The 25,540-nt window shown below is 48.2% G+C and overlaps 1 protein-coding gene across 6 annotated transcripts in view; it reads left to right on the forward strand.

Annotated features, from left to right (window-relative positions):
• LOC126212877 (uncharacterized) overlaps nucleotides 1-25,540 on the forward strand; it is a 262,978-nt gene that overhangs the window by 33,035 nt on the left and 204,403 nt on the right. For all 6 annotated transcript variants that reach the window (XM_049940372.1, XM_049940375.1, XM_049940377.1 and 3 more), the window contains exon 2: nucleotides 9,283-9,432. The gene's annotated coding sequence lies outside the window, so the exon portion shown is untranslated. The remainder of the gene's footprint in view (nucleotides 1-9,282; nucleotides 9,433-25,540) is intronic.

Consider the following 25,540-nt stretch of genomic DNA (forward strand, 5'->3'; position numbering starts at 1 on the left):
ACACTGCTTCAGCCTCGCTCTATTGCATTCAGTTTTATGATCTTCACACGGAACTTTGCGATAATACTTTTGTGTACACTGATGGCTCTTGAACTGACTGTCGTGTTGGGTGTGCCTTCGTCAAAGGCATCGACATTTTTCAGAACACTACTCAGAATTTACAGCAGAACTCTTTGCCCTGTATGGGGCTACGCAGAACATCAGGTGTCAATTGCGTCATCTGCCCTCTCAGCGCCCTTCAAAGCCTCTGTGCACTGTACATCGTCCATCCCTTAGTGGAACACATCCAGGAAAGTTGTTACTTGCTCACTCTTGATGCAGCCACTGTGATTTTTAAATGGGCGCCTGGTCTCGTCAGTCTGACAGCTGGTGCTGCTGCCAAGGCTGCAGTCCTTATACCTCAGCCTGCTACTTCTTACATTCCCTCCGATGATCTCTGTTTTGCTGTCTGTAAGCAGGTGGTGTCACTTTGGCATCACCATTGGTCCTCCGTTCATGGGAACAAGCTCCGGTTTATTAAGCCTCTCCAAGTGGTTTGGACAACCTCCTCTCAGCCCTCTCTCATGAGGAGATCATTTTAACTAGGTTACATATCGGGTACTGTCTTTTTAGCCATCGCTATTTGCTAAGTGATGTTCTCTCACTACTTTGTGCTCATTATGCTCAAACTTTGACTGCCAGCCATTTCCTGATGGAATGTTCTTTTTCTAACTGCATTCGTTCTCATTTATGTTTGCCGTGTTGAGTTATGGGCCATTTTAGTGAATGACATGTGGGCTGTCGACCCCATTTTATTTCTTATCCTTTGTAGCAATATGGCGAAGGACGTTTAATTTTTAGTTCTGGACCTCCAGTTCTCTATGGCGTATTTTATAGACTTTTCTCCATGTCCCTGTGTTTAGTTGTCTTATCTTCCTTTTATTGAGATTGATGTGTAATCGTTTTTAACTCCTCTACTTGTCTTCATATTTTAGTTTTGACATGGGCATGTATGACTAGTTTTTTTGCGCCCTAAAAAAATACTATAATGATGTCATATGCAGTCTTATCTATGCTGTTTGGTCATCATATTGTATAAGCTTTAAGTATCTTCCATCTTGATGATGTCATGGGTCAAAGCCGATGAGGGGTACTGCAGTTTTCGGTAATCCGGACTATTGCACTTCCTTCTCTATCATGATGGTATGTTTCACATGTCTTCGTATTTCAACAGCACCTGTAATATCTCGAACACAAATTATTTCAGTCATGGTCTCATAGACGTAAATGCATTAATCAGTTGGATCGTAATCAGGTCATACAGCTTGTATGTCAGCACTGATATCTTCTATTAACACGAAGTCCCAGTGTCATTATTTGGGGATCCTGTTTAGACGAGTAATAAGATTATTAGCAGCTGCTTTGCTTGCATGGACTATATGGTCTGCACATATTTTTTGTTTTCCTTTAATCGAATTTTTATGTTGTTCACAAATTTCAACATCTTCTAAGCTTTTCACGCTTATTAAGGCCATAAAAGCATGGTCTTTTCTGACTGCAATTCTGCCCAAAAACACGATTGTGGTTTTTGTTAATCATGCCCTTTGCATCCTTGCAGTGTATTTCCATAGGAACTTTCACCTATATTTCTTTATATCTAACAAAGAAGTGAAATATCAGTTTTCACAGACTTGTCTCCAAAGATTTTTTAATGTAACGAAATATTTTCTTAAATTTTTATCCCATATTTCACCACCTTAGGGTTTGAGTTTCCGAAAACAGCGAAACATTTTTTATTTCTAACAGAGAAGCCAAATATAAATTTTCGTAGCTTTAGCTTTGAAATGATTTTATAATGAAACAATTTTATAAAAATTTTCATCCTCTATCTCACTCCATAGGGGGTTGAATTTCTAAATACACTGAATCACACTTTTTTCTATTTGTAAGTGAGAAGTTAAATACGAATTTGCGTTAAATGCTTTAGCAGTCATTTAATCATTTATTTTCATAAAACTTTCACGCACTATTTTACCTGGTTAGTGGTTGAATTTCCAAAAATACACAACAAGAATTTTATTTCTGATTGAGAAACCAAATGCCAAATTTCTTAATCCTACCTTCAAAGTTGTCTTAAAAGCGACATATTTTCGAAAAGACCTTCATGTTCTATTTCACGCCCATGCTTTAATGGCGGCATTTGAGGGTGGAAGATTAAGAAGCGATTTTTCAAACGATGCTTACAGTAAATGCTCAATACTCTCCGCAGATTTAAAGTTTGTATGTGCTGGTCCCCAGACTCTACAGATCTTAACTTGATCGAACTCTCTCTCTCTCTCTCTCTCTCTCTCTCTCTCTCTCTCTCTCTCTCTCTCTCTCTCTCTCTCTCTCTGTCTGTGCCCCCCTCTCTCTCTGTGCCCCCCTCTCTCTCTGTGCCCCCCTCTCTCTCTGTGCCCCCCTCTCTCTCTGTGCCCCCTCTCTCTCTGTGCCCCCCTCTCTCTCTGTGCCCCCCCTCTCTCTCTGTGCCCCCCCCTCTCTCTCTGTGCCCCCCCTCTCTCTCTGTGCCCCCCTCTCTCTCTCTGTGCCCCCCTCTCTCTCTCTGTGCCCCCCTCTCTCTCTCTGTGCCCCCCCCTCTCTCTCTGTGCCCCCCTCTCTCTCTCTGTGCCCCCCCTCTCTCTCTGTGCCCCCCCTCTCTCTCTGTGCCCCCCCTCTCTCTCTGTGCCCCCCTCTCTCTCTCTGTGCCGCCCTCTCTCTCTCTCTGTGCCCCCCCTCTCCGTGCCCCCCCCCTCTCTCTCTCTCTCTCTCTGTGCCCCCCCTCTCTCTGTTCCCCCCTCTCTCACTGTTCCCCCCTCTCTCTCTGTTCCCCCCTCTCTCTCTGTTCCCCCCTCTCTCTCTCTGTTCCCCCCTCTCTCTCTGTGCCCCCCCTCTCTCTCTGTGCCCCCTCTCTCTCTCTGTGCCCCCCTCTCTCTCTGTGCCCCCCTCTCTCTCTGTGCCCCCCTCTCTCTCTGTGCCCCCCTCTCTCTCTGTGCCCCCCTCTCTCTCTGTGCCCCCCTCTCTCTCTGTGCCCCCCTCTCTCTCTGTGCCCCCCTCTCTCTCTGTGCCCCCCTCTCTCTCTGTGCCCCCCTCTCTCTCTGTGCCCCCCTCTCTCTCTGTGGCCCCCCTCTCTCTCTGTGCCCCCCTCTCTCTCTGTGCCCCCCTCTCTCTCTGTGCCCCCCTCTCTCTCTGTGCCCCCCTCCCTCTCTTTCTGTGCCCACCTCCCTCTCTTTCTGTGCCCACCTCTCTCTCTGTGCCCCCCTCTCTCTGTGCCCCCCTCTCTCTGTGCCCCCCTCTCTCTGTGCCCCCCCTCTCTCTGTGCCCCCCTCTCTATCTGTGCCCCCCTCTCTATCTGTGCCCCCCTCTCTATCTGTGCCCCCCTCTCTATCTGTGCCCCCCTCTCTCTCTGTGCCCCCCTCTCTATCTGTGCCCCCCTCTCTCTCTGTGCCCCCCCTCTCCCTGTGCCCCCCTCTCTCTCTCTCTGTGCCCCCCTCTCTCTCTCTCTGTGCCCCCCTCTCTCTCTCTCTGTGCCCCCCTCTCTCTCTCTCTGTGCCCCCCTCTCTCTCTCTCTCTGTGCCCCCCTCTCTCTCTCTCTCTGTGCCCCCCTCTCTCTCTCTCTCTGTGCCCCCCTCTCTCTCTCTCTCTGTGCCCCCCTCTCTCTCTCTCTCTGTGCCCCCCTCTCTCTCTCTCTCTCTGTGCCCCCCTCTCTCTCTCTCTGTGCCCCCCCTCTCTCTCTCTCTGTGCCCCCCCTCTCTCTCTCTGTGCCCCCCTCTCTCTGTGCCCCCCCTCTCTCTCTCTGTGCCCCCCCTCTCTCTCTGTGCCCCCCTCTCTCTCTGTGCGCCCCCTCTCTCTCTGTGCCCCCTCTCTCTGTGCCCCCTCTCTCTCTGTGCCCCGCTCTCTCTGTGCCCCCTCTCTCTCTCTGTGCCCCCCCCCCCTCTCTCTCTCTCTCTCTCTCTCTCTCTCTCTCTCTATGTGCCACCCACTCTCTCTCTCTCTCTCTCTCTCTCTCTTTCTCTCTCTCTCTTTCTCTCTCTCTGTGCCACCCACTCTCTCTCTCTCTCTCTCTCTCTCTCTCTCTCTCTCTTTCTCTCTGTCTCTCTCTGTGTGCCACCCACTCTCTCTCTCTCTCTCTCTCTCTCTCTCTTTCTCTCTCTCTCTTTCTCTCTCTCTGTGCCACCCACTCTCTCTCTCTCTCTCTCTCTGTCTGTGCCCCCCCCCCACTCTCTCTCTCTCTCTCTCTCTCTCTCTCTCTCTCTCTCTCTCTCTCTCTCTCTCTCTCTGTGCGGCCCCCACTCTCTCTCTCTGTGCGCCCCCCCTCTCTCTCTCTGTGCGCCCCCCCTCTCTCTCTGTGCGCCCCCCTCTCTCTCTGTGCCCCCCTCTCTCTCTGTGCCCCCCCTCTCTCTCTGTGCCCCCCCCTCTCTCTCTCTCTCTCTCTCTCTCTGTGCGCCCCCCTCTCTCTGTGTTTGTTCGCCCCCCCTCTCTCTGTGTGTGTGCGCCCCCCCCTCTCTCTCTGTGTGCGCCCCCCCTCTCTCTCTGTGTGCGCCCCCCCCCCCCCCTCTCTCTCTCTCTCTCTCTCTCTCTCTCTCTCTCTCTGTGTGCGCCCCCTGTCTCTCTCTCTCTCTCTCTCTCTCTCTCTCTCTCTCTCTCTCTCTCTCTCTCTCTGTGTGCGCCCCCTGTCTCTCTCTCTCTCTCTCTCTCTCTCTGTCTCTGTGTGCGCCCCCCCCCCCTCTCTCTCTCTGTGCGCTCCCTCTCTCTCTCTGTTCGCCCCCCCCCTCTCTCTGTCTCTCCCCCCCCTCATTTGTGTGTATGTGAGTGTGTGTGTGGGGGTGGGGCTGGTGTGGGCCGGTGTGCCCACTCTAAAATGACCTACCAAGGCCTTATTGCTTCCTTGCTGCAAGACATCAGTGCCGTTATCCATGCCAAAGGTGGACATATACCGGCTATTGGGTTCTTGCCAATCAGTGTGTGGTTTTGAGGCTCTCTTCAAACCAATGGAACAAGGGGCACAGCAGTTTTTTTAACCATTAAGCCAGCTCTGAGGTCAATGGCAGAAGTTGAAAAACACATTTACAGTGGCCACATTTTACTATACTGGGCAGACAAAGTCTTCTAAGCTTTTGTGCGGATTTGAACTATTCAGACATGAAATTTCCACAAACACAAAAATAGTACATCTATAATATATCTACACTTTAGAATAGAAAACATGTTCAAATAAATAAATTTTTGACATTTATTGCAAATGACTCCACAGCTAATTTCTGTAGATTTCAATCTGCACTTAAGAAGAGGGAAACATTACAATTTTTCTTCATAGCTCTGAATAGAATTTTAAAAAAATGGTTCCCAATTCCCAAATATTTAAAAATGGGCAATGGAGGCAACAATATATGTTTGATAAACAACAAGTATATAGTGTACAGAAAATTGAAGCAAACTAACAAATAAATGATGCTATCCATAATGCTGTAGAAGAAAGATCCTTATATATGTGAAAAACACTCAAAACAAGATTTCTCAAAGTGTGACAGATTTAAATGGGTGGACTGTGAGTTAATGAATAATTAGTTGTACAACAGTGACCTCATTTGAAATTTCTGAAGATAGAAAGTCGTTGTTGCTCCATGTAATTTGTCTGCTTCCATACACATAATCAGTACCTTTGGTGGCAGTGTCTTTGGCCTCCAGTGCTCTCAGATTCAGTGGTTAGTAGGAGATGCCCAATGCAAGTGGCACAAGCTTGTCCGAGGCCGCTGTGGTGTCGGTACTTGGTACGTCTGTGAACTTGCTGTGCAGGGATGTGAAATGAGTAGAGCAGAGGAAGGATTGTATTGAATCTGGGTGGGGAAGAGTTATAATTTTTACAATGAGCATGTCTCTTTCCTGCAAGAAAAATATTAAGTGGCTGCTGTTGCTTTATAAAGGGTGAATAATGTAAATGTTTGCTTTTAAGGTGAATGGTGTTTATTGATACCCAGAAATTCAAGTAAAGGTAGTTTTCTACTTTTATTTGCTCTGTGGAGCATGTCACATTTAATATCAAAGAGTGACATTCAGTCAGAGGATGTTCAGCAAAGGTGTAATATTTCATTTTGAGCCTCCAACTCCTTTCTTGTTCAGTTAGTCTAATAATTAGGGGACATTGTTCGTGAAATTTGTTTAGATTTGACATTTTCTGTTTTCTACTCCGTAATGTACTTAGGACTTGACATCTCGTTGAATCGGGTACACTGCTGGTGGTCTGCGTTACTTTGGACTTTCCCTGAACAGTTTGGTATATAGTACATTAAAATCATCCAATTGTGAGACTTTCAAATAATATTTTTAATGTTGATGTGTGACTGTCAAATCTCATGGCTACGCATATACTGCCACAGTTGAGCAGTGATATCTAGGGAACTACACAGTCTAGAAGGCTGTGAATTGCTTTGTTTTGTGCCTACTGTTACGTGTCAGAAGTTGGCATTACGAATAAACAAATCAGTCCTTTGAAACTTCCTGGCAGATTAAAACTGTGTGCCCGACCGAGACTCGAACTCGGGACCTTTGCTTTTCGCCAAACTTTACAGAAGGTAGGAGACGAGGTACTGGCAGAAGTAAAGCTGTGAGTACCGGGCGTGAGTCGTGCTTCGGTAGCTCACATGGTAGAGCACTTGCCCGCGAAAGGCAAAGATCCCGTGTTCGAGTCTCGGTCAGGCACACAGTTTTAATCTGCCAGGAAGTTTCATATCAGCGCACACTCCTCTGCAGAGTGAAAATCTCATTCTGGAAGTCAGTCCTTTGTTTCTAATACTAGTTTTCGTTGAAAGTAGTGTGATTATCGGCTATTTTTGTAGTAAGATAACTTCTATTGCTTTTTATACATAAATAAAGTGACTATGCGTAAAAGTCACTTCAAGAAATGCAAATTTTCGGGTAACAGATAGGTGACACCTGCATTTTCTTCTGAAGTACTTGAAAATACATATGCTAGCAGTGAAGGAAACAACAATGTTGCTGAAGTGACCACGCCCCTAGTGCATCGAAAAGGAAAGTAGCTGTAGAAACGGGTGACAGTGGTAGAAGTAATGATATTATGGACAACGTCATTATTGATCTGCATATCCTTGCACAAGTTCTTTCTGAAACTGTCTCTTGCTGTCTTAGCGGCAGTGAAGTTAAACTTTACGAGGATATTTGAGCTAAAATAGATGTTGTATCTAAATTAACAATTAAATGTCAGAAGTGCAAAAATTAAGAAGCATTTCATAGTTCATCAAAGTGTTCAGGTAATGAATTGTATGAAACTAATGAGAGACTGTTCTATGGCCTTAGATGCATTAGTAAAGGTGCAAGGGCTGGTAATGTTCTCTGCACTGCGTTGAATTTACCAAAACCATCTTCTAGGCTTACGAAATATGTAACAGCAGTTGGGGACTCTGTAAATGCTGTGGCTGAAGATTCAGTGGTTGTTGCTTCATCAGAAGCTGTTGATCAAAATGAGGGTGACACAGACATCAGCATTGCTGTTGATGTATCCTGAAAAAAGTGTGTGTTTAATTCTAAAAATTGTTTTACATCTGCAATAAGTATTGACACTGGAAAAGTTTTGGATTTTGAAGTTCTCAGTAAGTACTGCCAAGGTTGTTCAGTGAACCAGAACAACAGATTACTTCATAAGCAGCAGTGTATAAAAAATTATGATGGAACAGTTGGAGGAATGGAGGTAAAAGGAGCAGTTAACATTTTCCAACGTTCACAGGAGGAGAGAGGTGTCAGATATGTGAATTACTTAGGTGATGGAGACAGCAAGGCTTTCATTGCAGTACAAAACAGTAAGCCATATGATGTTCCTGTACAAAAACTTGAGTGGGCCATTAGAGGTAACTGTGACAATTTAGAGAAGATGAAAAGAGCTGTGTGGAGCACTTTCTTTCATTGATTATCAACCGATGAAAAACCATTTCATGCTTTGTGTCCACCTCCACCAAACACTTGTGTAAATATAAGCAAGCTGAATTTTCTGGCACCCTGCATAAATTTACACATAAATATTCTCTTCCTTTGGCAGTGATGGAGACAATCAAACCTATTAACAGGGATTTGGAAAATCCTGAGCTACTAAGGAAGTGTTTACGTGGGAAGATCCAGAATGTGAATGAGTCCTTCAGTAATGTTGTGTGGTGCTGTGCACCTAAAAATGTATTTGCTAGCCTTAAGACTCTAAAGTTATCAGTGTCTGATTCTGTAATAACTTTTAATGGTGGAAACTATGAAAAACAGCTAAAGGGCTGTGGGAAATGGATGAGCTTCATGTACGTGAAGCAGAGTTAGTTGCTCAGCAAATGACAAAAGAAACAAGAAAGAAAAGGAAGTGGCAAGCAGTGGGCTGTTGTGACACTGAAGAAGACAAAGACTATGGGCCACGACAATCCTGGTGCATAAAAAACACAGAAATTGAAGTCTGTATAAGAATTTGTAATAGAAAAATTTTTAAACTTCAATATCTCTTAACTACATTTTTTTTGCTATAAATGACCCGTGTTCTAGAAAAGTACTGATCATGGAGACGTGAAATTTTCACAGCATGCCAAGTGTGAGATTCAACACATATGCAAGTAGAATAATGAAAATACCCTGAGTTGTTTTATTTTTATGTTCATTTATTTACAAAATTCTGTCAAAAAATTGAGTGTTAAAAAAGGAAAGATAACATGCCCCACAATACAATTTCAGTAATAATTCTAGTTCAGTGTATCTAGAAAGGTGCATTTAATAATTATGGAAAATTGTAAGTTGGTGTCTTAAAAAGTATCCAAGATAATGGGGTCACAAAACTCGATAATTTAACATTGGCTGCATACAACATACATTGTCCCCTTAAGTAGTGTGGTGATGGCCTAGAAAGCTGAGAGTTGGTTTATAGTGAAATAAAAATCAAGTATTATTGTGGAACACAAGTACTGTGTGTTTCAGTTTTTAAACAAGAAAGTGTTATTGAGTTTGAGAACATGCAATAATTCACAGAGAAAGGGTGCACGGTCAAAAATTCTGTGCAAATGAGGGTTTCATCATTGAGTCTTTGTCTTCCCCTCTCCACTTCTTTTTCAGTTTTTATGAATGTTTGGCAGCAACTATGTTATAAAGTAAATCATTTATTTTAGGGAAAATGGGGTAATTGGGTACTTAATGAACTGGATGTAGTTGTGTTTATGTTTTTTCCATAACTTAAACTATAGTGGAGAGCTGTCAGTGGACTTCTGATTGCAGTGGCTCTTTCCATCTCCACAGCCTCAATCAGCTGACGAACTGGTTGTAGAAGCAGATGGTTTACCACCCTATGGTCACCACCACATCTGGTGTGTCATCGACAGGCTGGCTGGCCCCTGTGTACACCTCTCGCAAGCTGTTCTGCTGTGTCTGATCCTACTGTGGGTTCTGGTGAGTGGGTAGTCCGTTTGTCAACTTGTTCATTGTGTGTGTTGCATAAAGAATACATGGCTGTCATGTGCATCTGATAATAGTCAAAACTACACTGTGCACCTGAACTCCACTGGATGCTCTTAAGGAATATTTTCTGAATGTTTCACTATAAGGGACCTGTAACACTCTTACTGAGCAAGGTAGTGCAGTGGGTAGCTCACTGGACCCACATTCAGGAGGATGATGGTTCTAACCCGCATACAGTCATACTGATTTAGGTTTGCCGTGATTTGCCTAAATTGCTTCAGGCAAATGCTGGGATGGTTCCCTTGAAAGGGTGTGGCTGATTTTGTTCCCCATCCTTCCCTATCCAATGGGACCAATGACCTTGCTGTTTGGTCCCATTCCCCAAATCTACAAATCCATAACTCTCTTTGCTTATTACAGAGTAATTCCATTTTGTTTGATTCCTTAACCACACATACATTGATACCTATATTGCACTGAACACATCTGCATGACTTTGTAAATGTAGACACTATATGCTCTATAACTTGTTTGGAAACAAACTTGTTCCATTCACTTGAGGTACCTTCTGTTGGCAATAGTAATGCTTACTCCTCTATTTGCTCTCAAGCTTGCAATCAGTATTACTTGGCTCTGTCTTGACTTTGTTTTTCTAGCAGTGGAAGTTGCATGATAAGTGATACTCAGCAATGTGGATAGGTTTTCTAGTGAATAATTTGTCAGTATGCACATCATATATGATGTGTGACCAAAAAGGCATGGAAATTTTTGTTTTTCTTAGAGAGTCTGTATTAATTAATCAACAAACTTTGTCCCCTTCCCAGTAATCTCCCTCAGATATAATACAGAGTGATTCTAAAGTCACTATACATTTTGTACTTAAACAGATTTTACTAACCAATACGCAATGGCACTGCATCTTATAATAGGACATAATTTCAGTACATTTAAATGTGACAACCTTGCATGTCCAGGCACCCCCTCCCCCCCCCCCCCCCCCCCAGCGCTCCACTGTAGGCCGAAAAACCTGCCCAAGCATATCTGGTGTAATCTCAGCAGCTTCAGCTCGAATCCGCTTTGATAAGTGTTCAGTGCTGCGGATCTTCACCTGGTATACCTTAGACTTGATAAACCCCCATGCAAAAAAGTCTAATGGTGTCAAGTCGGGGGAGTGGGGTGCCTACATCCGTGCAGAGGCATGACCAATCCATCTGCTGGGAAATGCTGGATTCAGATAATCCTGAACAACAAGGGCAAAATGGGGTGGTGCACCATCCTGTTGGGGGGTGGGGGGGGGGAGGACCAGTATCCAAAATCCCATCAGATATCAACTGGGGCTCCAAAAACTGTTACAACGTATCTAGGTATGTGGCTCCAGTAAATATTTGTTCTGCAGAGAAGAGGGGCCCCCTACACTGTTGACCACGTTATCCCTAACCACACATTCAATTTTGCTGTGTCCCATTACCACTCCTGCAGCACACTTGGTTGTTTGTCTGCCCAGATCCTGCAGTTGTGTCTGTTCACATGTCCACAGGTATGAAATGTAGCTTAATCACTGATAAAGACATTTTACATCAAATTATCATTTTCCACAGCTTGTAGCAGGTCATGACACATAGCTTCTGTGGCTGTGTAGTCCTACACTTCAAGCTTATGTGCGGCCTGGATATGATACACATGTTTTGTGCAGCTTGTAATGAAGAACTCTCCATACAGTGGTTTGAGGAATACCAAGCTCCCTACTAAGTCTCCTGGTAGATGCAGAAGGGCTACCTGTGATCACATCCAGCACACTTTGCACGGTGTTTGGTGTTATGAGCGGCTTCCTTGGATGCTCTTAATCTACAACACTACCAGTATGCTGGAATTTATTGACAAGGATCATGATAGCAAGCCTGGTGGGGCCTGTTTTCCAGAATCGACAGACAAAGTCTGTCCGCACCTGTTCATATGTCATTCCACAAAGATGAGCAGAAACAACAGCGATTTGTTCTTCTTTGGTTAGCATTCTGTCATAGTACCTGCAAGAAACAAATATTCTGTTACTATATCACTGAAATGTATAGTGACTTTAGAATCACCCTGTACACTTGTCCAGCACTTTTTCCAATCTTGATATCCACCTGGAGGTCCAGGGGTTAGAATAGGCCCGAGCTATTCCCGCCTGTCGTAAGAGGTGACTAAAAGGAGTCTCACATGTTTCAGCCTTTATGTGATGGGCCCCTGTAGGGTTTGACCTCCATTTTTCAAAATTTTCCCAAAGAGCGAACCAATTGGGGAAGGGCACCTTACATGGTGCATCGTGTCCATCATGCATTGAGATCTTCAGCCCACTTTCTCATTATCGTTTTGCAGTCCCAGCCATTCTCCATTTCTTGGGCAAGGACACCTTCCTGGATGCATTTTCCACCATGCACTATGCAGTGACACCTTCTGTGCCGACAATGACCATGGACTTCTTTGCACCTCATATCCAGCATGGTAGCCAGTCTGTTGTGGTGGGGTCACTATGTGCCCTGTTGGTTGTAGCCCCCTGACAACACAGGGGTCGCTCTGCTGATGTCTGCACCATTAACTCCCCATGTATGCCAAGGAGTAGATGCTCATCACCCTGAGGCATGGGTCGCAGTTTCGAATCCTGCTGCAGGCATGGATGTGTGTTATGTTCTTAGGTTAGTTAAGTTTAAGTACTTCTAAGTCTAGGGGACTGATGACCTCAGATGTTAAGTCACATAGTGGGCAGAACCATTTGAACCTGAGGCATTGGGACTCCCGGCAATGGCCATCCAGCCAGGTGGCCTTTGCTGTGTCTGGGTGGCACCCGTTGGGAGAGCCCCTGGTTGGAGTGGGTGACATTAGGGCAGATGACACACCGTGAAGCTTAGTACGTTATCTCTTGCTGGTCGTGCGCCACCAGCAGTCTCTAAGCAGGCAGAGTCTATCTTTAATGCTAAGAAATATGGACGCAAGTCATTCCCCTCCCTTGCCACACCATGGGAGGAACGCTAGGCTAAGGATGGCAGTGAAGCTTATTCGCCCTTCTTCCTTGTATGTACAAGAGTTGATGGGGAATCTATCATATCCATAAAGCCTCAGTTTTTTGTGGAACTTTTGGAAGATGAAGTTTGGGGAGGCGGAGGGCTTGTCCAGAATGCACTCAGGGTCAGTTTAAATAAAAACAGCATCCTCTACCCAGTGACAGGCATTACTCACTTGTGGCAAGTTGGGGAATGTTTCTGTTACCGTCACACCTCATAGTTTAAATATGGTTCAGGGTATTATATTCTACAGGGACCTTCTTTTGGGGTCTGATGACTAGCAGCGCACCAGTTTAGAGTGGTGAGGTGTTAATTTTGTCCGGTGACTCCATCAGGGTCCGAGGAATAACCGGGTTGCCTCTGCTGCCTTCATCTTGGCCTTTGAGGGTGACCATTGCCTGAGAAGATCAAGCTGATGGTCTATTATGTCAAGCCATACATCCCCCCCCCTCCCCCCAAAGCAGTGCTTTAAGTGCTGGAAATTCGGCTATATGTCTTCCTGCTATACTTGCAGCCCCACCTTTCGAGATTGTGACATCCATTGCATCCCAATACTCCATGTGCCCCAGCCTCCCATTTGTGTCAGCTGAGGAGAGCACCATTCACCTTGCTCGCCAGAGTGCAGGATTTTACATAAAGAGAGAAAAATCACAGATTATAAGACCCTGGACTGAGTGACCTACACTGAGGCTAAGAGGAAATTTAAGCACCTACATCCTGTGGCTATGTCCTCCTCATGTGCCAGTGCTACAAGAACAGTTGTCACCCCATCAGTTCCTTGAATTCCTGTAGGCTATTAGAACTGGGAGACTACACCTGCTCCCTTGGTGGTGGTGGTGGTGGTGGTGGTGGTGGTGGTGGTGGTGGGGGGGGGGGGGGTGGCGGGCACTTCCCTCCCTATTGCTCCCATGCCACCCACTTTGGGAGCAACATGCCCCAACCATCGGGGTTTTCAGTCCACACTTCTGAACCAGAGAGACGTAAGGCTTCTTCAGCTCCTCTCGCTAGGAAGGGGTCCCTTGGGTCACTCCCTTCCCAGGTTTCTGCTAGTGGGAAAGATGACACCTGCCAATGAATAGCCCAAAAAAAGCTTGTCACAGTGCTTCACACTCATTCTCAGTTCTGGAGACGGATTCAGTGAAGTCCTCCCAGCCAGGGAAACCCAAGAAAAAATCGAAAAAGATGATGACTAAGAACAAGAAACTTACCGTGGCACCCACACCACCTCTGTGTACAAGCTGTGTCTGAGGATGGGGTGGAGATTCTGGCATCCGCTGAGGACCTAGATCTCGTCAGACCTCACACGATGGATATAGGCTGCTCAGGCAATAAAGCGGTAGCAGCAGGTGACTCTGAGGCGTAAACTGCCTCATTGAATGTTCCATGCCTTCCCAGTCTCATGATGATGTCATCCTGCAGTGGAATTGCGGCAGTTTTTTCCAGTGCCTGGCTAAGCTATGGCAACTACACTCCTGGAAATTGAAATAAGAACACCGTGAATTCATTGTCCCAGGAAGGGGAAACTTTATTGACACATTCCAGGGGTCAGATACATCACATGATCACACTGACAGAACCACAGGCACATAGACACCGGCAACAGAGCATGCACAATGTCGGCACTAGTACAGTGTATATCCACCTTTCGCAGCAATGCAGGCTGCTATTCTCCCATGGAGACGATCGTAGAGACACTGGATGTAGTCCTGTGGAACGGCTTGCCATGCCATTTCCACCTGGCGCCTCAGTTGGACCAGCGTTCGTGCTGGACGTGCAGACCGCGTGAGACGACGCTTCATCCAGTCCCAAACATGCTCAATGGGGGACAGATCCGGAGATCTTGCTGGCCAGGGTAGTTGACTTACACCTTCTAGAGCACGTTGGGTGGCACGGGATACATGCGGACGTGCATTGTCCTGTTGGAACAGCAAGTTCCCTTGTCGGTCTAGGAATGGTAGAACGATGGGTTCGATGACGGTTTGGATGTACCGTGCACTATTCAGTGTCCCTTCGACGATCACCAGTGGTGTACGGCCAGTGTAGGAGATCGCTCCCCACACCATGATGCCGGGTGTTGGCCCTGTGTGCCTCAGTCGTATGCAGTCCTGATTGTGGCGCTCACCTGCACGGCGCCAAACATGCATACGACCATCATTGGCACCAAGGCAGAAGCGACTCTCATCGCTGAAGACGACACGTCTCCATTCGTCCCTCCATTCACGCCTATCGCGACACCACTGGAGGCGGGCTGCACGATGTTGGGGTGTGAGCGGAAGACGGCCTAACGGTGTGCGGGACCGTAGCCCAGCTTCACGGAGACGGTTGCGAATGGTCCTCGCCGATACCCCAGGAGCAACAGTGTCCCTAATTTGCTGGGAAGTGGCGGTGCGGTCCCCTATGGCACTGCGTAGGATCCTACAGTCTTGGCGTGCATCCGTGCGTCGCTGCGGTCCGGTCCCAGGTCGACGGGCACGTGCACCTTCCGCCGACCACTGGCGACAACATCGATGTACTGTGGAGACCTCACGCCCCACGTGTTGAGCAATTCGGCGGTACGTCCACCCGGCCTCCCGCATGCCCACTATACGCCCTCGCTCAAAGTCCGTCAACTGTACATACGGTTCACGTCCACGCTGTCGCGGCATGCTACCAGTGTTAAAGACTGCGATGGAGCTCCATATGCCACGGCAAACTGGCTGACACTGACGGCGGCGGTGCACAAATGCTGCGCAGCTAGCGCCATTCGACGGCCAACACCGCGGTTCCTGGTGTGTCCGCTGTGCCGTGCGTGTGATCATTGCTTTTACAGCCCTCTCGCAGTGTCCAGAGCAAGTATGGTGGGTCTGACACACCGGTGTCAATGTGTTCTTTTTTCCATTTCCAGGAGTGTATTAAGCTTTACACCTGCTCGCTGCATTGTCCTCCAGGAAACCTGATCCCTAGCAATGTGAAACCCCTGACCTCCATGGCTATAAGGTATAAGGTACCGTAGCGACTATAATCGGGTGTCAGGTGGACTTTGCGTTTATGTCGTAAACTCAGTCTGTAGTGAAACTGAGCCCCTTCAAACCCCGTTGAAGCTGTGGCTGTCACAATACGGATGATGCAGGAAATACCTGTCTGCAGTGTATATCTTCCTCCAGATGGTGCAGCACCCCTGACTGTATTAGCAGCACAGATTGATCAACTCTCTAAACCTTTCATACTTTTAGGAGATTTCAACACTCATAACCCCCTTGTGGACTGACACCGTTGTTACTTGCTGAGGCAGAGATGTCGAAACTTTACTGTCTCAGTTCGACCTCTGCCTCTTAAATACTGGGGCCGCCACACATTTCATTGTCGCTTGAGGTAGTTACTTGGCCATTGATTTATCAATTTGCAGCCCAGGACTTCTCCCATATATCCACTGGAGAGCATATGACGACCTGTTTGATAGTGACCTCTTCACCATTTTCCTGTCACTACCCTGCCCTCAGGCCCACAGACGCCTACCCAGATGGACTTCAAACAAAGTGGACTAGGAACCTTTCACCTCTGATGTCACTTGTGACTCTGCCCCACATGGTAACATCGATGTGATGGTTGAGCAGGTGACTACCACAATCGTTTCTGTGGCAGAAAACGCCATCCCTAGCCCTTTAGGGTGCCCCCGGCGAAAGACAGTGCCTTGGTGGTCGCTGGAAGTCATTGAGGCAATTACAGAGCATTGCCGAGCTCTACAGCGACATAAGTGACACCCTTGCCTAGAGCATCTGATAGCCTTTAAGCGGTTCTGTGCCTGTGCCTGTGCCTGTGCCTGTGCCTGTGCCTGTGCCTGTGCATACCAGCTTATAAAACAACGGAAACAGGAGTGTTGGGAGAGGTATGTGTCGACCATTGGCTGCCATTCGTCACCTTCCCAAGTCTGACATAACACGCAACAGGTGTCCCGGGTGTTTTCATCAATGGCGTGTGACACAGATGCGATTGCCGAGCAGTTTGCTGAGCACTATGCTCGAGCCTCTGTGTCGGAGAACTACGACCTAGCCTTTTGAACCCTTAAACGGTGGATGGAAAGGAAAGTCCTCTCGTTCATTACATGCCATAGTGAACCCTATAATGCCCCATTTATGGAGTGGGAGATCATCAGCGCAGTTGCACATTGCCCCGACTCAGTTCCTGGGCCGGATCGGATCCACAGTCAGATGGTTAAACATCTCTCGTCTGACTACAAGCACAATCTCCTCCTCATCTTTGACCAATCTGGTGCGATGGCATCTTCCCATCGCAGTGGCAGGACAGCACCATAGTTCTGGTGCCCAAACCCAGTAAAAACCCGCTTTATGTGGATAGCTATCAGCCTCTGCAACGTTGTTTGTAAGCTGCTGGAATGTATGGTGTGTCGGCTTTTGGGTTGTGTCCTGGAGTCACGTGGCCTACTGCCTTTTTTGACTTACAAAAAGCGTATGACACCAGCTGGCAACATCATATCCTTTCCACATTACACAAGTGGGGTCTCTGACACCAGTTCTCGATTTTTATCCATAATTTGCTGTTGCTTCGTACTTTCAGTATCCAAGTTGGTGCCTCCCATAGTTTGCCCCATATGTGGGAGAATAGGTCCCCGCATGGGGCTGTATTGAGTGTATCACTATTTTTAGTGCCCATTAACGGTCTAGCAGCAGCTGTAGTGCCGTCCGTCTCACCCTCTCTTAATGCAGACGACTTCGGCATTTCATACTGTTCAAACACTATTGGTGTTGCTGAACGGCGCCTACAGGGACTAATCCACATAGTGCAGACATGGGCTGTTGCCCACGGTTTGGCCGCAAAGTCGTGTGTTATGCACTTCTGTCGGCATCGTATCATTCATCCAGAACCAGAACTTCACCTTAATGACGATCCATTCACTGTAGTGGACACCATCGATTCTTCCCCCCAGGGGATCCACAACTCTTTTGTGGATACGTGCGTAGCGATCACGGGACCCCGACCTAATGTGGCCCTCCTTCCTTTCCGGGCTGCATACCTTCCCTTTCCGCATACTTCCCCGTCCCCCATCTTTGCCCCCCCCCCCCCTCACCTCTGGCTCTTTCCTTCCCTTTCTCCCCCTCTGGGGGTATGGTTTGTGCCTACATCCGGAGACGGACGCTTGTAAATGTACCACATTATTCGCCTTCCTTGCTTGTAAGTCTTCATCCTTCCTTTGTCCTTCTCTTTTCCTTACCTCTTCTCTCTACCCTTTTCTCCGCTGCGGCGTTTGAGACCTCTCTTCTTTCCTTTCCCTTTCTCTTTCTTCCTCCCTGTGCGTGTCTGAAGGCCGACCCACGCACTTCCATGCGTAGCCGGTGACGGGGTAACGCGTAATTCCCCGTCCCGGGTAGACAGGTAGGACACGTACGTACCCCCTGGTAACGGCCAGGCCCAGGGAGGGGTGATTACCCGAGCTGATACCTTCCGAAAGTGCCGATTGGTCCCTCCGTCCGTTTGTCGGGAGGTGTGACCTGAGATGTGAACAATCACCTAAGGCGGGAGTGCCCTCAGAGAGGGCCCCCACAAGGGAGGAGCGCGCCATCGGAGACACCGGTAATCATGGGGGATTCTTCCGCAATGGTTTCCTCACCTTCCACTATGTCTGCTCACAAACGTAAGTTCACTGAGTCTCAGCCACAGTCAGTTCTTCCATCGTTGCCACAGTTCCTTGTTGTTTCTCGGTCTGACGAAGGTCACGACTTCTCCACAGTCAACCCTTTCATTATTCAGAAAGGTGTCGACGCAATTGCAGGTCCTGTAAAGTCTTGTTCCAGATTACGGAATGGCACCCTGTTGTTAGAAACAGTCAGTGCCCTCCAGGCACAAAAATTGCTGCGTACCTCACTACTACACACTTTCCCTGTCCGGGTGGAACCGCACCGTACCTTAAATTCCTCACGTGGAGTCGTTTATACACGCTCCCTCGATGGACTGTCTGACGAAGAAATTCAGCACTACCTGTCTGACCAGGGCGTAACGGCTGTTCACAGGGTTATGAAAAGGGTTGACACGAACATCATTCCAACCCGCACTGTCTTCTTGACATTTGACAAAGTTCAACTCCCATCGAAAATCAAAGGCTATGAGATAATTTCCGTTCGCCCTTACGTCCCAAACCCTACGCGTTGCTATCAGTGTCAGCGGTTCAATCACACCAGCCAGTCCTGTTCTAATCCGGCCAAATGTGTTACGTGTGGCAGGGATGCCCATGAGGGTGCTTGTCCACCTCCATCCCCTCGCTGCATCAACTGTATGGGTGACCACGCTGCTTCCTCTCAAGATTGTCCTGTTTTTAAGGACGAAAAGCTCATCCAGGAAATTAGAGTAAAGGAAAAGGTGTCGACCTTTGCTGCTCGAAAATTATTCGCCAGTCGACAGCCCACCGTGCCTCAGAAAGGAAAATACAGCACTGTCCTTGCTTCTCCTTGGCCAACAAAGGAGGCGGCCACGCAGACTTGTGACCTCACCTTTAGTGCCACGGTCGTCAGATCGGCCAGCGCAAAGATCTCCTGTTCAACCTCACCACTTTCGCCTGCCCACTCTCTGGCTCACCCTTCGTCGAGTTCTGCTAAATCTCGAGCCCAAAAGTCAGACACCAAGACTTCGAAAAAAGAGCATACTCGTGAAGAGTTTTTACGTACCACAATTTCCCAACCATCGGTTCCACCTTCATCTAAACATCATAATTCCAAGAAGGCTATAAAGAAACCCAGTTCCTCTCCTTCTCCGCCAAGGCGTGTCCCATCTACAGCACCACCTGGCGGAAATCGCCCTCGGCCGTCTTCTGTGTCGCTGAGGCGCACTGCTGGCGGCCGATCAACCGGCCGGTCGCTGGTGGCAGGAGCTGCTCCTGAACAACCCATGGATCAGGATCTTCTGCCTTCGGCTGAATGCCATTCCATGCTGTCGGTCGCAAGCTCAGAGCAGTCGTTGAGTTGACAGCGACCTTGGTCACATTCCTCCATTTTCTGTTCACCCTATGTCCATTATCCACGGTATTCGAGCCAATCGGGATGAATTGTCGATCCTCTTACGATCCTACTCGCCGGTCATCTTCTGTCTTCAGGAAACAAAGCTGCGTCCCCATGACCGCTTTGTTCTCCCTCATTTTCAGTCCGTCCGATATGATCTCCCCTCTGTTGAAGGCACTCCAGCACATGGAGGACTCATGATTCTTCTCCATGAAACTCTCCATTATCACCCAATCCATTTAAACACTTCCTTCCAAGCTATCGCCGTCCGTCTTTCCCTTTCTGGATACACGTTCTCTCTTTGTACTGTATACATTCCATCGTCCACACCAATGGCACGAGCTGATCTCCTTCATCTTCTTGGTCAGCTTCCACCCCCATATTTGCTGGTTGGGGACTTCAATGCCCACCACCCGCTTTGGGGATCTCCACATCCTTGTCCACGTGGCTCACTATTGCTAGACGTCTTCCACCAAGCAGATCTAGTTTGCCTCAACTCTGGGGTCCCTACATTTTTGTCTGCCTCCACGACAAATATATCTCATTTGGACCTTGCGGTCGGTACTGTTCCGCTAGCTCGGCGCTTCGAATGGTTCGCCCTTCATGATACATACTCGATTGACCACTTTCCATGTGTCCTTAGACTGCAGCCTCAACTGCCCTACATGCGCCCGCGACGCTGGAAGTTTGCCCAAGCCGATTGGACACTTTTTTCGTCTCTAACGACATTCGATGACCGTCACTTTCCCAGCGTCGACGATGAGGTCACACATATTACCGACGTTATTCTTACAGCTGTGGAACATTCAATACCACGCACCTCCGAATTGCCCCGGCGCCCCCCAGTTCCTTGGTGGAACGAGGCATGCCGTGATGCACTACGTGAGCGGCGACGTGCTCTCCGCATTTTCCGCCACCATCCTACTTTGGCCAACTGTATCCGCTATAAGCAGCTCCGAGCGCGATGCCGTCGTGTCATCCGCGATAGCTAGAAGGCAAGCTGGAAATTCTTTATTAGCTCATTTAACACCTTCACTCCCTCCTCGGAAGTTTGGAGTCGGCTTCGACGGTTCTCAGGTGCGCCTAGTTTCTCCCCGGTCTCTGGGCTCACTGTCGCGCATGACACATTAGTGGACCCCGCCGCAATTTCTAACTCGTTGGGTCAGCACTTTGCTGAGATTTCGAGCTCTTCAAATTACCCACCAGCGTTTCTCCCGAAGAAACGTGCAGCGGAAGTGCAACCTCTTGCTTTCTCCTCTCAAAATCGCGAAAGCTACAATACTGTTTTCTTCTTGCGGGAACTCCAACATGCACTCTCTTCTTCTCGCTCCTCCCCCCAGGACCGGATGGTATCCACGTCCAAATGTTGCTGCATTTATCAACCCATAGTCTGCGTTACCTCCTTCGCCTTTATAATCGAATTTGGACCAACAGTACTTTTCCCAGACGATGGCGGGAAGCTATCGTCGTTCCTGTTCCGAAACCTGGAAAGGACAAACATCTCCCCTCTAGCTATCGCCCCATTTCTCTCACGAGTAGTGTCTGTAAGGTTTTGGAGCGTATGGTGAATTACCGTTTAGCGTGGTGGCTGGAATCCCGCAGTCTTTTAACACCTGCCCAATGCGGATTCCGAAAGCATCGTTCAGCAGTTGACCACTTGTTGCTCTCTCCACTTATATCATGAACAGTTTTCTCCGGAAACGCCAAACGGTAGCAATATTTTTTGATCTGGAGAGAGCATACGATACCTGTTGGAGGACAGGCATCCTCCGCACACTGTTCTCTTGGGGCTTTCGAGGTCGGCTGCCCCTTTTTCTTCGCGACTTTATGGCAGAGCGCACATATAGGGTGCGGGTGAACACTACTCTCTCCCGTACTTTCTCCCAAGAAAACGGGGTACCCCAGGGCTCCGTGCTGAGTGTTGTACTGTTTGCCATTGCCATCAATCCAATTATGGATTGTCTCCTTCCTGATGTCTCGGGCTCCCTCTTTGTGGACGATTTTGCGATCTACTACAGCTCTCAACGGACCAGCCTTCTTGAACGACGTCTTCAAGGATGTCTCGATCGCCTCCACTATTGGAGCATCGAAACCGGCTTCTGTTTTTCTCCCAGTAAGACCGTTTGTGTTAATTTTTGGCGACGTAAGGAGTTTCTTCCGCCCTCCTTACATCTAGGTCCTGTCAACCTTCCGTTTTCCAACGTCGCTAAATTCTTGGGTCTTATGTTTGACAGAAAACTGTGCTGGTCCTCCCACGTTTCCTATCTTTCGGCTCGCTGTCTGCGATCCCTTAACACCCTCCGTGTCCTGAATGGTACCTCTTGGGGAGCGGACAGAGTGGTCCTTCTCCGCCTCTATCGCGCCTTAGTGCGCTCGAAAATGGACTATGGAAGCATAGTCTACTCCTCTGCTCGGCCGTCTATTCTTCGGCGTCTCGACTCTATCCATCACCGTGGATTACGTTTAGTGTCTGGAGCTTTTTACACCAGCCCTGTGGAAAGCCTTTATGCTGAGGCTACTGAACCTCCGCTGTCCAATCGGCGAGCAGTCCTTCTGAGTCGTTATGCTAGCCATCTGTCTTCCATGCCTGCTAATCCAGCCCATGACCTTTTTTTCGACGCCTCCTTTGATGTAGGACATGCAGGCCGCCCCTCCTCCCTACTACCACCGGGAGTCTGCTTCCGTCAACTACTCCATTCTATTTCCTTCCGCTTTCCTAAAACATTCTTGACAACTTGGGGTACAGCACCGCCTTGGCTCCGTCCCCGGATCTGCCTGCTCCGTGACCTTTGTCAATTTCCCAAGGATGGTACCCTTCACTTGTTTATCGTCGGGCATTTGCTGCTCTATGTGCACAAATGACGGATGCCACATTTATTTACACCGACGGCTCGAAAACATCGTTAGGTGTAGGGAGTTCCTATATTGTTGGCGACACCCCAAATCACTTTCGGCTTCCCGACCAGTGTTCGGTTTATACTGCGTAGCTTTACGCTGTTCTCCAGGCTGTCCACTACATCCGCCGCCATCAGCGGATACAGTACGTTATCTGCTCAGATTCTCTCAGCTCTCTCCTCAGTCTCCACGCTCTTTATCCTGTGCACCCTCTGGTCCACCGGATTCAGGACTGTCTGCGCTTGCTCCACCTGGGGGGCGTCTCGGTGGCGTTCCTCTGGCTCCCGGGACACGTTGGTATCTGTGGAAATGAGGCGGCCGATATTGCAGCCAAGGCTGCAGTCTCACTTCCTCGGCCAGCTATTCAATCGCTTCCCTTCGCCGATCTACGGAGCGTTCTATGTCGACGTGTTGTCCATTTATGGCACACGCATTGGTCGACACTTACCCGTAATAAATTGTGGGACATGAAAGCTCTTCCTTGTGCTTGGACCTCTTCCTCCCGACCGCGTCGTCGGGAGGAGGTAATTTTAACTAGACTACGGATGGGGCACTGTCTTTTTAGCCATCGACATCTTTTAAGCGGCGATCCTCCCCCACTCTGCCCCCACTGCTCTCAGCTGTGGACGGTAAGACACCTTTTAATTGAATGCCCCTATTTTAATCCGTTACGCTCCCATCTACAACTATCGCCTGATATATCGTCGATTTTAGCAGATGACACGCGCTCCGCCGACCGCGTTCTCAAGTTTATTAGTGCTAGTGAAATGACGTCAGTCATTTGAAGCTTTTTTTGGGGACAACCAACCCCTTTCTGTAGTGGATTTTTAAGACTTCCTTCTGCTTTTAGTTTCTCCAATTTTATGACTTTCGTTCTCATTGCTGCTGGTTTTAAATTTCGGTTTTTTACTGTTTCCTAAGTCACGGACCGGGCGCTAATGACCATAGAAGTTTTGCGCCCCAAAACCAAAACAAAAAAAAAAAAAATCGATTCTTAGGACTGGTTTTTGACACCCGATTGACTTGGCTACCTCACCTTCGTCAGCTTAAGCGGAAGTGCTGGCAGCACCTCAATGCCCTCCACTGCCTGAGCAACATCAACTGGAGTGCAGACCTCTCTACTCTGCTGCAGCTCTACAAAGCCTTTGTTCAATCCCACCTTGACTATGGGAGTCTGGTTTATGGTTCAGCTGCACACTCAGCATTGCATGTACTTGACCCAGTGTACCGAGCGAGGTGGCGCAGTGGTTAGCACACTGGTCTCGCATTCGGGAGGACGACGGTTCAATGCCGTCTCCAGCCATCCTTATTTAGGTTTTCCGCGATTTCCCTAAATCGCTTCAGGCAAATGCCGGGATGGTTCCTTTGAAAGGGCATGGCCGATTTCCTTCCCCATCCTTCCCTCACCCGAGCTTGAGCTCCGTCTCTAATGACCTCGTTGTCGACGGGACGTTAAACACTAATCTCCTCCTCCTCCTGTTCCAGTGCACCACTGTGGCATTCGCCTAGCGATGGGAGCTTTTAGAACGAGTCCAGTGACCAGTGTGCTGGTGGAGGCCGGAGTCCCTCCATTGCACATCCAATGTGCACAACTGCTCGCCAGTTACATTGCACACATTCATAGTTCTCCTGAGCATCTGAATTACCATCTCCTTTTTCCACCAACGGCAGTTCATCTCCCGCATCGCCAGCTGAGGTCAGGGCTAATGATTGCGAGTCGCGTGTGATCCCTTCTGTCTGAACTGGAGTCCTTCCCTTTACCATCTCCCATCTAGGTCCATCCGGATACACCTCCGTGGTTGTACACCTAGGCCGCAGATTTGTCTGGACCTTTTGCATGACCTGAAGTACTCAGTTACTCCTGCCACTCTCCGCTGTCACTTTCTCTCGGTTCTTGACGTGTTCTGGGGCTCTGAAGTGGTTTACACTGATGGCTCACTGGGTGATGGTCATGTTGGCTTTGCCTACGACCACAGAGGCCTTTTTTAACAGCATTCTTTGCCCAATGGCTGCAGTGTATTCATTGCAGAGCTGGTGGCCATCTCTCGTGCACTTCAGTATATCCGTTCATACCCCAAGGAATCGTTTCTTCTGTGAACTGAATACTTGAGGAGCCTACAAGCTATTGACCAGTGCTACCCTCTCCATCCTTTGGTAGCAACCATCCAGTAGTCCATCTATGCCCTGGATGCGTCCCGTTGTTCAGTGGTGTTTGTGTGGACCCCAGAACACGTCGTCATCCGATGCAACAAACTTGCCGACTGACTGGCCAAACAGGCTACGCGGAAACCGCTTCTGGAGATGGGCATCTCTGAACCTGACCTGTGTTCTGACTTATGCTATAGGTTTTTCGGCTTCGGGAGACAGAGAATGGCACAACAGTACACACAACAAACTGCATGTCATTAAGGAGGCTACAAATGTGTGGAAGTCTTCCATGCGGGCCTCTCGCAGGGAATCAGTTGTCCTCTGCCGGCTCTGCGTTGGCCAATCTTGGCCAACCCACTGTTACCTCATGTGCCATGAAGTCCCAGCTGAGTGTCGGTGTGGCGCCTGGTTGACAGTGGCCCATATTCTGGTGCACTGTCCCACTTTGATTGCCCAGCGATGAAATCTTGGGTTACCAGACTCGTTGTCGCTAATTTTACCTGACAATACCTCATCGGCTGATTTAGTTTTACATTTTATTCGTGAGGGTAGGTTTTATCATTTGATGTAAGTTTTAGCGCATGTCCTTTGTCCCTCTGTGGCAGAGTGGCTGGCTTCTTTTTTATTGTCATGGCTAGCCACTCATGCTAATCTGCTTTGTTGTTTTAATCTCATTGTCCTGTTTCTTGCATTTCTGTGGTTTTCGTTTCCCATTTTGTCCATTTACATGTTTGTTGCCCTTCATGATTCTTGTGATTCTTCCTTTCATTCCGTTTTAAGTTGTCAGTCTCTTTTGTTTTATTCTCACATCTGTGGCATTGTTTTATCGGAGCAGGTGACTGATGACCTCATAGCTTGGTCGCATTCCCCCACTTTTAATCCAACCAACCAATCTTGAAAGCGCTTCTGGAACTAACTTTTCATTATGGTGTTCAGCTTCTTCAGTGATTCTGTTTGTGGCAAAATGACACCCCTCATGATTGTCCTCAGCCTCAGGAATAAAAAAAAAGTGCAAGGATCGGGTCTGGT

This window comes from Schistocerca nitens, chromosome 11 (genome assembly GCF_023898315.1).
Source record: "Schistocerca nitens isolate TAMUIC-IGC-003100 chromosome 11, iqSchNite1.1, whole genome shotgun sequence".
In the NCBI taxonomy this organism is placed as follows: Eukaryota; Metazoa; Arthropoda; class Insecta; order Orthoptera; family Acrididae; genus Schistocerca; species Schistocerca nitens.